We start from the raw sequence: 12237 nt of genomic DNA, 5'->3' as shown, positions 1-12237 counted from the left end.
AATTATTTTTGGTACGACCAACGTTTCTTTCTTCAAACAAAGGGTGTCGCGATGGGGGCCAAGTTTGCCCCCAGCCTGGCGAACCTTTACATGGCCCATTGGGAGGAGGATGTCGTCTATGCCCTCCATCGTCCAGAGATCTTGCTGTGGGCCAGGTACATAGACGACATCCTCCTCCTGTGGCATGGTGATGAAGAATCTCTCCATGACTTTATGGTCACTCTAAATGACAACGAGATGGGCATTATCCTCACTTATGATCTTAGCCACACCCTTATACATTTTCTTGACCTTGAGATTTCAGTGGACAATAATCAGTTGGTTACTAGAACATTTTTTAAGCCAACAGACAGAAACGGGTACATTCCCACGGACAGCTGTCATTACAGTTCTTGGCTGAAATCTATACCTTTCAGCCAGTTGCTCCGCATTAGAAGGAATTGTACAAACGCCTCTGATTTTGTCATACAAGCGGAATCCCTCAAGGCCAAATTTGTTGAGAAGGGGTACTCACCGGGGAAAGTGGATGAGGATATTGAGCGTGTTCGCAAGATCGATAGAGATTCCCTTACTGTAGAGAAGCCAAAACGTCCCCCTGATACAAAATTTAAATGGGCATTTACTACTCAGTATTCTGTCCAGCATAAACGTATCAAAAGCATACTCAATCAGCATTGGAACGTTTTGAAAAGCGACTCCCTTTTGGGTCCGGTACTCCCTGATAGACCTGGAGTTGTATTTAGGGGGGCCATGGCACTCAGGAATAAGCTTGCCCCTAACGTATCAGACCCTCCTACCAAACCGTCTTTCTTTCCTGAGATGAAGGGATTCCATGCATGCAGGAGATGCAATGTCTGTCTTTTAAACGCGCTTACCAACAGAAAGATTACCAGTTTTACATCTACAGTGACATCCAGTATTTACCATGTGAGGGATTTTGTAACCTGTGACACCCGTTATGTTGTCTATTTGCTTACTTGTCCGTGCAAAAAACAATACGTTGGCAGGACCATACGTACGTTCTCAATCAGGGTAAATGAACACATAGCTCGGATTAGATTGGGTAAAACTAATCACAGTGTGCCCAAACACTACCTGGAACATCATCATAAAAATCCAGAGGGGACAAGTTTCCAGATCATTGGCAAATTTACCCCCCATTGGAGGGGTGAGTCCAAGATCAGAGGCGTGTCCCAACTTGAGATGTTCTGGATATACCAGCTTCGCTGTTTTTTCCCTCATGGACTCAATATAGAGTGGGATATTAACGCCTTTATTAACAAATCCTAGTGATTGTATGACGTTTATGTCCTTCTCTTATTGTGCTTTCCTTAATTTGGGATTTTTGTTAGGCATTCTTATAAGCATATCATTATGGCCATTTTCTCCATTTCTCACATGTATTCAAAATATAGCATTGTTATTTTTATATACAGACATATTCATTATTATTTTTCAGGTACTTTGTTTATTGATTGTATATGTATTAATGTATATTTTTTGTTTACAATAGCAATGATGCCACACAGCCTTGTATACACTGCCTATACCACCATTGGGTATTCCTAAATGTCACTCCCCTTGTATTCCAGGTCAGTGTCCATATTCCTCACTGATTCGTATGTGCGAGTCATTGGAATACTTGGAACGCATTGTGAGGGCGCAGCGTGATGACATCACGACGCTGACCTGGTTTCATAATACATTGACTCTTCCCTGTGATTGGCCCTTTTGCGTTCCAGGGTGGGACGCACGCGCGCCACGTACATCACACGTCAGCATCCCTGCGGTTGCCGTAGGGACCTTCGTGTCCACCGTGGCTGCGCTTGCGCACATGTCAAGAGCCTGACCGCCCCCCGCCCCCAGATTGGCAGCAGTTGTAGGTGCCGTAGATCGACGCACCGGCTGCAGCATTGAGGACGGCTATGACGTTGCTTATGCCCCGCCTGGACACGCTCTGGGGACCAATGGACACTCGGATGGTCCACAGTTAACAGGTGGCTGTTCACTTACTACGTCCTTTGCTGACAGTAGTGGGCGGCACCTGAAGTCAGTGATTGTGATTGGTTAATCCCCCTGGCTTCTCTCAGCTGTTTGCAGGCATGCTGTCATCATTGCTTATCCTACGTCCTTTGCTGACAGTAGTGGGCGACACCTGAAGGCAGTGATTGTGATTGGCTAATTCCCCTGGCTTCTCTCAGCTGTTTGCAGGCACGCTGTCATCATTGCTTATCCTACGTCCTTTGCTGACAGTAGTGGGCGGCACCTGAAGTCAGTGATTGTGATTGGTTAATTCCTCTGGCTTCCCTCAGCTGTTTGCAGGCACGCTGTCATCATTGCTTATTCTTATGTTATAAATAGATGGCGTTGGGCACTTGTATGGGTTATGCCCCAGTTGAAGAGCTCTGCCGCTCGAAACATGTCGGGTACATAGCTCATACGCTACTTGCTCATTACGCCATATTTTACTTGTGATCACTTGTACTCGTCTTTCACTGGGCTTGTACTTTTTTATCTATTTTATATATTTTTATCCAGTTTTTTGTTTATTTTGGCTTTTATTTTCTATGCCTAATAAAGGCTTGTTTTGGGATTAACCGCACTATGTGAGTACGTTTTCCCTTACATGGTTTCTACGTTTGGCCTGCATACTACACTCTTTCATCTGAGAACCACACCTGCACGAGCTGTCTCCTCTCATTGGATTGGACCCGTCCTGGCGGATTAAAGGCTGGCACATCAAACAGCTTCCCCATTGACATCACGGCTGCCTAGGAGCTCGTACATGCGTGTTTGACATACCGTCGCTGACGTGTATGTCCACACTTTCCGGTAAGAGTACCCATCTTTATACTTGTTTATTTGGATACCATTGTGGATTGCTGACGAGGTTCCAACTGCTTATTAAGAACATCTGAGTTCCATACCTGAGAAGATCACAACATCTTCCATTCCTCTACAGTCATCTGGTCTTTTCCACAAAGAACTTTTGACCAACTCCAATAAAGGAAATACATTGCATATATATATTTCTTTGGACTGTATAGGCCATTTTGACCTTGGACTATCACATTTACATTTTGGAGTTACACGTATAAATTATATGGACTTCATTTGAGGTTCTCATTATCATTTATTTTTGTGTCCTCTCACCTATCACGGTGTGTTTATATTACACATTATCCAGCTAGATCTCACTTTCTAGCTGTCTTTCAGGTTATTTACCTGTCACATTACTTGGGGGTGTGTCCCCCTCTTTTTTCTTTTTCAAATTTCTTTGATTTTTCACTGAATTTTGATTATTTACCATATTTTTTGATTCATTTCACTGAATACTCAGCGCTGCACTTTTTCTTTTTTAGTATTAGAATATGCCTGCCAGTAGATTTAGAGATAGTTTTATTCTGCTACTTTAAAGTAGATAGCATAAGGATCATATCTCCCTCTTGTCAGACTTTTTTGCCAACTGTGTCCCATATGCATTAAGATACAAAACCTTCTGTGTGCAGCAGTGTCCCCAGCACTCCCTAATACTTACCTGAGACCCATCTAGATCCAGCGATGTTGCAGGCAGGGCTACTGATAGAAATTGCAGGCCCTGTACAGACTACCTGACAGCCCCCATAGAAAATATTAAGGCTACATTTTGCTAAAAATACAAAACAATTATTAGCAGACACAAATACAACATAACTCACAGAATTCCTGCTAAAATCTAAAACTGAGTTAATAAATAACAATGAAGATGAGATAAAAAAAATATACAGGCTCCAGGATCAGAGAGACAGAGGGAGAGAAACAGATAGAGATAAACTCAGGAGCACAGCTAACATTAGAGGCAGTGCTGAGAGGGGGTCCCACACAGGGAGGGGGATTACTAAGGGATGACTGTCTCTTTCTCAGCAGATAAGAGCTGGCAGTAGGGAGAGGGGGAGAGACCAGCTTTCAGCTGCTGTAGGAAGAGAGACACAAGTGTCGTCCATCACTAATCCAACTTCCTGAGTGGGCCCCCCTGTGTGCTTGGGCCCCCTACAAGAGGACCGGTGGTCCCCACCTATCAGTGGTCCTGGTTGCAGGAGTGTTTCAGCTGACCGGGTCTCCCTTCCTCATTTTCTGCCACTGCTGGCAATTAAATTCAGTTGGCAAATGAGGAGAGAAATGGGGTGGGGCAGGGCTGCAGCAACATGTTTGAATGGACACAGGGAGCTGTGACTCAGCTCGGGTGCCCCCATAGCAAGCTGCTTGCTGTGGGAGCACTCAACAGGAGGGAGGGGCCAGGAGCATCAAAGAGGGACCCGAGAAGAGGAGGCTTGGGGTTGCTTTGTGCAAAACCACTGCACAGAGCAGGTAAGTATAACAGGTTTCTTATTTTTAACTAAAAAAACAAGACTTTACAATCACTTTAACAGAGACAAATATAGCAATACAAACCTGTTCAATTCCCTCACCACTCGAACACCAAAAAAAAAATGATGTCTATCATGCATTATCAACAGCACAAAATATCTCCAAAGGGGTAATTCTGAGTACACACTGGCTGAAAACAGTCAGTTTGGCAGAAACATGTCGACTTGTGGCCTGTGTGTACAGCTTCCTGTCTGACAGAGGCCAGTCTCACGACTGGCTTCTGTCGAACGGGCTTGCTGGAAAACCTACATCCACTATGCATCCGATCTGTCTGTCCTTGCATTGCAGGGGGCTGCCCCCTGTCAGAACACAATACACAGGGGAGATGGATGTACTAACATTGCTTATGTTAGTACAGCGATATGTCCATTTTTTTTCCTTCAGCCCACTGGATTGAACAAAAATAAAACCAGTCTTAAAGTGATTGTAAAAGCTGCCACGGGACTGACACAGACATCGGAAATCGGCCCCACTCCCCGCTCCTTTGTCATTGGCTTGAGATTCAGAAGTGAGGGGAGAGAAGAGATACACAGACGTATACAGCACTGGATCGAATGAGGGCTCCGGTAAGTATTAGAAGGGGGTGAGAGGAAAAAAAAATCAATGGAATGCATTAACCTCTTGCCGACCGCGCTATAGCAAAAATACTGCTACAGCGCGGTCGAGTTACTGTGACAGGACGTCCCTGGGACGTCCTCGTGCACTTCTGCGTTTGCGCGTCCCCTGGGGCGCGCTCGCGGAAGTGTCCGTGCTCGCCGGGTCTAGAAGACCCGGCGCATCACGGATCACGGTAAATTGCCGCTGATAGCGGCCGTTTACCACGTGATCGCTCCGTCAAATGACGGAGCGATCACTTGTAAACAAACCGGCGTCATTTGATGACGCCGGTTCCTCCCTCCCCTCTCTGTACCGTTCGGTACAGTGCGAGAGGAGAGGGGGGGGAGCGCGGGGTGTCAGCAGTGCTGTGGCTGGACAACTGCAGTCACAGATCCATCCCAGCTTAGCTATCCCTGCGCAATACTCTGCAAATACCCCATGCTCTGGCAATACCCCATGCTCTGGCAATACCCCATGCTCTGGCAATACCCCATGCTCTGGCAATACCCCATGCTCTGGCAATACCTCGATACTCTGCAATACCCCAATACTCTGCAATACCCCAATACTCTGCAATACCCCGCAATACCCCAATACTCCGCAATACCCCAATACTCCGCAATACCCCAATACTCCGCAATACCCCAATACTCCGCAATACCCCAATACTCCGCAATACCCCAATACTCCGCAATACCCCAATACTCCGCAATACCCCAATACTCCGCAATACCCCAATACTCCGCAATACCCCAATACTCCGCAATACCCCAATACTCCGCAATACCCCAATACTCCGCAATACCCCAATACTCCGCAATACCCCAATACTCCGCAATACCCCAATACTCCGCAATACCCCAATACTCCGCAATACCCCAATACTCCGCATATATAATGTTTTGGGGTTCTATGTAATTGTAAGAATTGGTCTGGGTGTTCCAGAACGCCTGATGGCGCTCCCTGCATGTTGGGCCTCTCTATGTGGCCACGCCGTGTAAAAGTCGCACACATGGGGCATCGCCATACTCGGGAGGAATAGCAGAATGTGTTTTGGGGTGTAATTCGTGGTAAGCATATACTGTGTGTGAGAAATAACCTGCGAATATGACAGAAACAAGTTTTTTTTTTTTTTTTTTTACAGAATTTTCTGTCGTTTTTCTTTTATAGCGCAAAAAAAAAAAAAACCCAGAGGTGATCAAATACCACCAAAAGAAAGCTCTATTTGTGTGAAAAAAAGAAGGACAACAATTTCAAATGGGTACAATGTTGTATGACTGAGTTATTGTCATTCAAATTGTGAGAGCACCGAAAGCTAAAAATTGGTCTGGTTAGGAAGGGGGTTTAAGTGCCCAGTGGTCAAGAGGTTAAGGTAAAAAAAAAATGCTTTAGAACCACTGCCGTCAAGCAGATCAACATTTCTGAAAATTAATATTGCATGCCATAATTAAAAAATAAAAAACGGTCACATATGGAATACCCAGAATTATATTGAAAGCTAGTGTAGGTTTTAAAAAAAATGATTATTCAATGTAAGCAGACAGAATATATTTTTTTATCTCTCTAAGGAAGTCTTTTAATATTTTAAATGCTTGCAAATACATTCTGTAAAAATGTAATACACGGTTTATTTTTTATTTATGATGTCAGATATTAATATTTGCAGTTGTTGACCCGCTTGTCAGACCTCTTAGTCTATTTGAGAGATTTTGTGATGTTGGGAATACAATTATTAGGGTGATTGACACTGCAATGAGTCTATAGGATTATCACTATTTCATCAAAAGTGGAAATGTCTATCATGTTTTTTACTGCTGTTTGCATATGTAGCCTCATTATCTTACCACGGTCACCAAAAAAATATGTGGTGCAGTATTTAATCATAAGTGCCCCCGTGAAAAAGTTTATTTAACCACTTCAGCCCTGGAAAATTTGGCTGCTCAATGACCAGGCCATTTTTTGCGATACGGCACTGCGTCGCTTTAACTGACAATTGTCGTGTGACGCTGTACCCAAACAAAATGCATGTCCTTTTTTGCCCACAAATAGAGCTTTCATTTGGTGGTATTTGATCACCTCTGCTGTTTTATTTGCGCTATAAACAAAAGAAGAGCGACAATTAAAAAATAAAACACACAATGGGGGTTATTTATTTACAAAAAGTGTAAAAGTGCAAAGTGCACTTGAAATTGAAAATTTTAACTGAAAGTGCACTTGGAAGTGCAGTCGCTGTAAATCTGAGAGGGTAGATCTGAAATGAGGGGAAGCTCTGCTGATTTTATTATCCAACCATGTGTGAGCTAAAATGCTGTTTTTTATTTTCCTTGCATGTCCCCCGCAGATCTACAGTGACTGCACTTCCAAGTGCACTTTCAGTGCAATTTCAAGTGTAGTTTGCACTTGTAGTGCAAAGTGGATTTGCCTTTAGTAAATAACCCCCAATATCTTTTAATTTTTGCTATAGTAAATATCCATATTAAAAAAAAAAAAAAAATGTTTTCCTCAGTTTAGACCGATATGTATTCTACATATTTTTGGTAAAAAAAAAAATATCGCAATAAGTGTTTATTTATTGGTTTGCGCAAAAGTTATAGCGTCTACAAAATGGGAAAGATTTATGGCATTTAGATGTTTTTTTTTTTTTTTACTAGTAATGGCAGTGATCTGCAATTTTTTGCGGTATTGCGGCGGACAGGTCAGACACTTTTGGGACGATTGACATTTACAGAGCGATCAGTGCTATAAATATGCACTGATTACTATGTAAATGTCACTGGCAGAGAAGGGGTTTACACTAGGGGGCAATTAAGGAGTTAACTGTGTTCCTTATGTGTGTGCTCTAACTGTGAGGGGATGGGACTAACTAGGACAGATGACAGAGCGCTTTTTCTACTTTGTAGAAACACACGATCTCTCTTCTCTCCTCTAACACAGGGATTTGTGCGTTTACACACACACAAACCCCCATGCTCCTGCACACGATCGCACGTGGCCGGTGGCGATCGCGCCAGCCGCCCATGCCTCCTGCGGCGCTTGCGTACCCTCTGGTGGCTCTCCTGGGCAAAGCCGTATATGTACAGGATTTCACACAGGAGAGCCATTCTGCCGTAGTATATCTGCGTGAGCTGGTCGGGAACCGGTTAATATCTGCTGGGTAACAAACAGTAAAGTGTAATGATGTGTATGCCACTTCTTGGATCGATGTCTGATTTTTACAATTTGTACATATATTCATGACGGGAAGTGTAGTTTTCGCTATAATTCTAGTGCTTTGACGAAGATTTTCAGATCTTCTACACATAGGCCGGACTCACCTTTGTCCGCCTCTCTTCTCATCCATTTACTAAACGCCTGGGTTCTGCAAACCCATTCCCAGAATACAAAGCGCTCTATGAATGGACCGCGGAGAGAAGGGGCTGACAGTGTGGCCCGTGTGTAAGAGGGTTGGTTTGCAAGACTCAAATAACAGACGATTTGACTCGGACGGCAGGTCAAGGAAGTTTTTATGTACTTTGAGGTTTTTGCATCACATAGTACTGGTTTTGAAACCAGTTTAGACTCTCATACAGGAGTTTGCTTAAAGGCATAACTCACCTTTACCAAAAAAAAAAAAAAAAAAATGGCCTATGTCTGTAGATAAAAACCAACTGAGCAGCTTTGACCAAGTGGAATAATGCCCTTATTATAGGTCTCCTAGAGATATAATTATCTGGTCCTGCCTTGTTGCAAGGACATTGCCAAGAGACTTATTATTCACCCCCGCCATCAAAGGAGCAAGCTCTCAGAGCTACCGTGTCCGGGAAAAGAAAGCACATGTGAGGGGGTTTGAATCAGAGAAAGAGTTTGCCTTTGTAAGGTCAGATGCTAATGTTGGATGAGAAGACCCGTCTCACAAATTGAGTTTCAGTTTACCCCAAAAAGTGTTCAACCGATTTGAGGTCAGGGCTGTGTGCAGGTCACTGGAGTTCCTCCTCGCCAAAGCTTTTCTTTATGGGAATTGTGCAAAGGGCCACAGGCACACTATAACAGCAAGCTTCAACAAAGTATGCACAATTCTGGAAGTGGGCAATTATCTAACGTTATAAAGAATAAATACATTTGGAATCCTTGGGTGACCCATTTCCTCTCCGCCACCTTTGACACCACTCTATTGAGACCTTGTTAACACAGATGCAAATCTATACTTGGTATATATACATACATATACATACACACACACACGCACAAGTGTCTAATATTATAAGTAACCCTGGGGACCTCTTCTATTTTTTTTCATCTTTCCCATCTTTATTTCTCTTATCTTTCTCTTTCCTTCTAACCTATTACTCTTCCTAAGTCTGTTTTTTCTTTGATATCCATTGTTGTTTATAAATTTAGTAGCGAGGTTCTTAAATCGATACTCCTTATCTCTATATTTTTTTACTTTTGAGAACCATACCATTACTATACACCTGCTAGTTATGTAGTAAATATCTGTTTCTATATTTATTACCTCCTTCTATTATATATCTATTTGTGGTTAAATAACGTTAGGAATCTCTGCTACTTTTAGTCTCACTAAAGATATATAATTATATACTGTATGATGTATTATATATATCTGTTTTGTAGGTTATTATATTCAATTTCAAACATGTTTTAATGTCATGACAAATCGACTATCGGCTAACGTTTATCAACTTAAACCTCCTTTGTTTACTATTGGAACTCAATTCAGTTACAGATTGTACATCTTTATTTTCTATGCTAGCTACTACTATTTTTGTTAATTCACATGTCAACTATGGATAGGTCTGTAATTCTTTTCAAAAATTCAATAAACAAAATTGACAAGAATACTTTTTTTTTACCTCTTGCTGTAACATGTACAAATACTTGAACCAGACAATCTTGAGTAAATTCTAGTGTGGAGGAAGATTTAAAGTGTTACCCAGGACCCTGCATTCAATATACCTGGTCTCCCACAGTACATACAGTGAGGAAAATAAGTATTTGAACACCCTGCTATTTTGCAAGTTCTCCCACTTGGAAATCATGGAGGGATCTGAAATTGTCATCATAGGTGCATGTCCACTGTGAGAGACATAATCAAAAAAAAAAAAATCCAGAAATCACAATTTATGATTTTTTAACTATTTATTTGTATGATACAGCTGCAAATAAGTATTTGAACACCTGTCTATCAGCTAGAATTCTGACCCTCAAAGACCTGTTAGTCTGCCTTTAAAATGTCCACCTCCACTCCATTTATTATCCTAAATTAGATGCACCTGTTTGAGGTCATTAGCTGCATAAAGACACCTGTCCACCCCATACAATCAGTAAGAATCCAACTACTAACATGGCCAAGACCAAAGAGCTGTCCAAAGACACTAGAGACAAAATTGTACACCTCCACAAGGCTGGAAAGGGCTACGGGGAAATTGCCAAGCAGCTTGGTGAAAAAAGGTCCACTGTTGGAGCAATCATTAGAAAATGGAAGAAGCTAAACATGACTGTCAATCTCCCTCGGACTGGGGCTCCATGCAAAATCTCACCTTGTGGGGTCTCAATGATCCTAAGAAAGGTGAGAAATCAGCCCAGGACTACACGGGAGGAGCTGGTCAATGACCTGAAAAGAGCTGGGACCACCGTTTCCAAGGTTACTGTTGGTAATACACTAAGACGTCATGGTTTGAAATCATGCATGGCACGGAAGTTTCCCCTGCTTAAACCAGCACATGTCAAGGTTAAGTCAAGGTTAAGGTTAAGTTTGCCAATGACCATTTGGATGATCCAGAGGTGTCATGGGAGAAAGTCATGTGGTCAGATGAGACCAAAATAGAACTTTTTGGTCATAATTCCACTAACCGTGTTTGGAGGAAGAAGAATGATGAGTACCATCCCAAGAACACCATCCCTACTGTGAAGCATGGGGGTGGTAGCATCATGCTTTGGGGGTGTTTTTTTGCACATGGGACAGGGCGACTGCACTGTATTAAGGAGAGGATGACCGGGGCCATGTATTGCGAGATTTTGGGCAACAACCTCCTTCCCTCAGTTAGAGCTTTGAAGATGGGTCGAGGCTGGGTCTTCCAACATGACAATGACCCGAAGCACACAGCCAGGATAACCAAGGAGTGGCTCTGTAAGAAGCATATCAAGGTTCTGGCGTGGCCTAGCCAGTCTCCAGACCTAAACCCAATAGAGAATCTTTGGAGGGAGCTCAAACTCCGTGTTTCTCAGCGACAGCCCAGAAACCTGACTGATCTAGAGAAGATCTGTGTGGAGGAGTGGGCCAAAATCCCTCCTCCAGTGTGTGCAAACCTGGTGAAAAACGACAAGAAACGTTTGACCTCTGTAATTGCAAACAAAGGCTACTGTACCAAATATTAACATTGATTTTCTCAGGTGTTCAAATACTTATTTGCAGCTGTATCATACAAAAAAATAGTTAAAAAAATCATACATTGTGATTTCTGGATTTCTTTTTTTTTTATTATGTCTCTCACAGTGGACATGCACCTACGATAACAATTTCAGACCCCTCCATGGATTTCCAAGTGGGAGAACTTGCAAAATAGCAGGGTGTTCAAATACTTATTTTTATCACTGTATAACATGAACATGCAATAGTTTTAGTAAATATAAACTGCTAAACACCTGTTCTCATCAGCAGTTAGAGGAGTCTTGTGACCTCTATGAGTGTCTGGTTAAAGCTTGTAGGAGGAGTTTTCATTCTCCCTCTGACTGTCCTATGAGCCTGCATGAGCCTGACCCTCTGTCTGGATAGTGGTGATTGGTCCTGTGCTGATCACATGCACTCTCCCAAGAAAAAAACAACAACTCTCTAGAATCACAAACCAAACTGAGCATGTGTAGCTTGTCCCCTAGCCTCTGTTGTTGAAATCCTCTCACCATGAGCTGCAGTGTCTGGAAAGGGGAGCTTGTGAGACTCAAATTAGGGAGGATTTAGCTCAAGTAGGGAAAATAAAGTCTGTATTTACTTTATAAGGGCTTGTATAGGACATAGCAATTTAATTTATGACATGTTTAGACTATCATACAGAGTTGTATGAAACTATTTATTCATAAAACATAGTATATAGCGATGTAAAATGTTGTGTGTATTGTTACTTCTTAATATAACTTATGAAGATCAGTTCACATTTTAAGAGCCATTCATGCAGGAGTCAGGAGAATTCTGAAAGACTTTATCTTTTCTCAGACGTGTAAACACTAAATGGAAAAACA

The 12237-nt window shown here is 42.4% G+C and overlaps 1 protein-coding gene across 3 annotated transcripts in view; it reads right to left on the bottom strand.

Moving 5' to 3' along the window:
• The window catches only part of PAWR (pro-apoptotic WT1 regulator), a 166538-nt gene that overhangs the window by 95930 nt on the left and 58371 nt on the right, over nucleotides 1–12237 (bottom strand). The window lies entirely within an intron of this gene.

This window comes from Rana temporaria, chromosome 3 (genome assembly GCF_905171775.1).
Source record: "Rana temporaria chromosome 3, aRanTem1.1, whole genome shotgun sequence".
Lineage (NCBI taxonomy): Eukaryota > Metazoa > Chordata > Amphibia > Anura > Ranidae > Rana > Rana temporaria.
The sequence above is the reverse complement of the archived record's forward strand: the minus strand, read 5'-3'. Positions and strand labels throughout refer to the sequence as shown.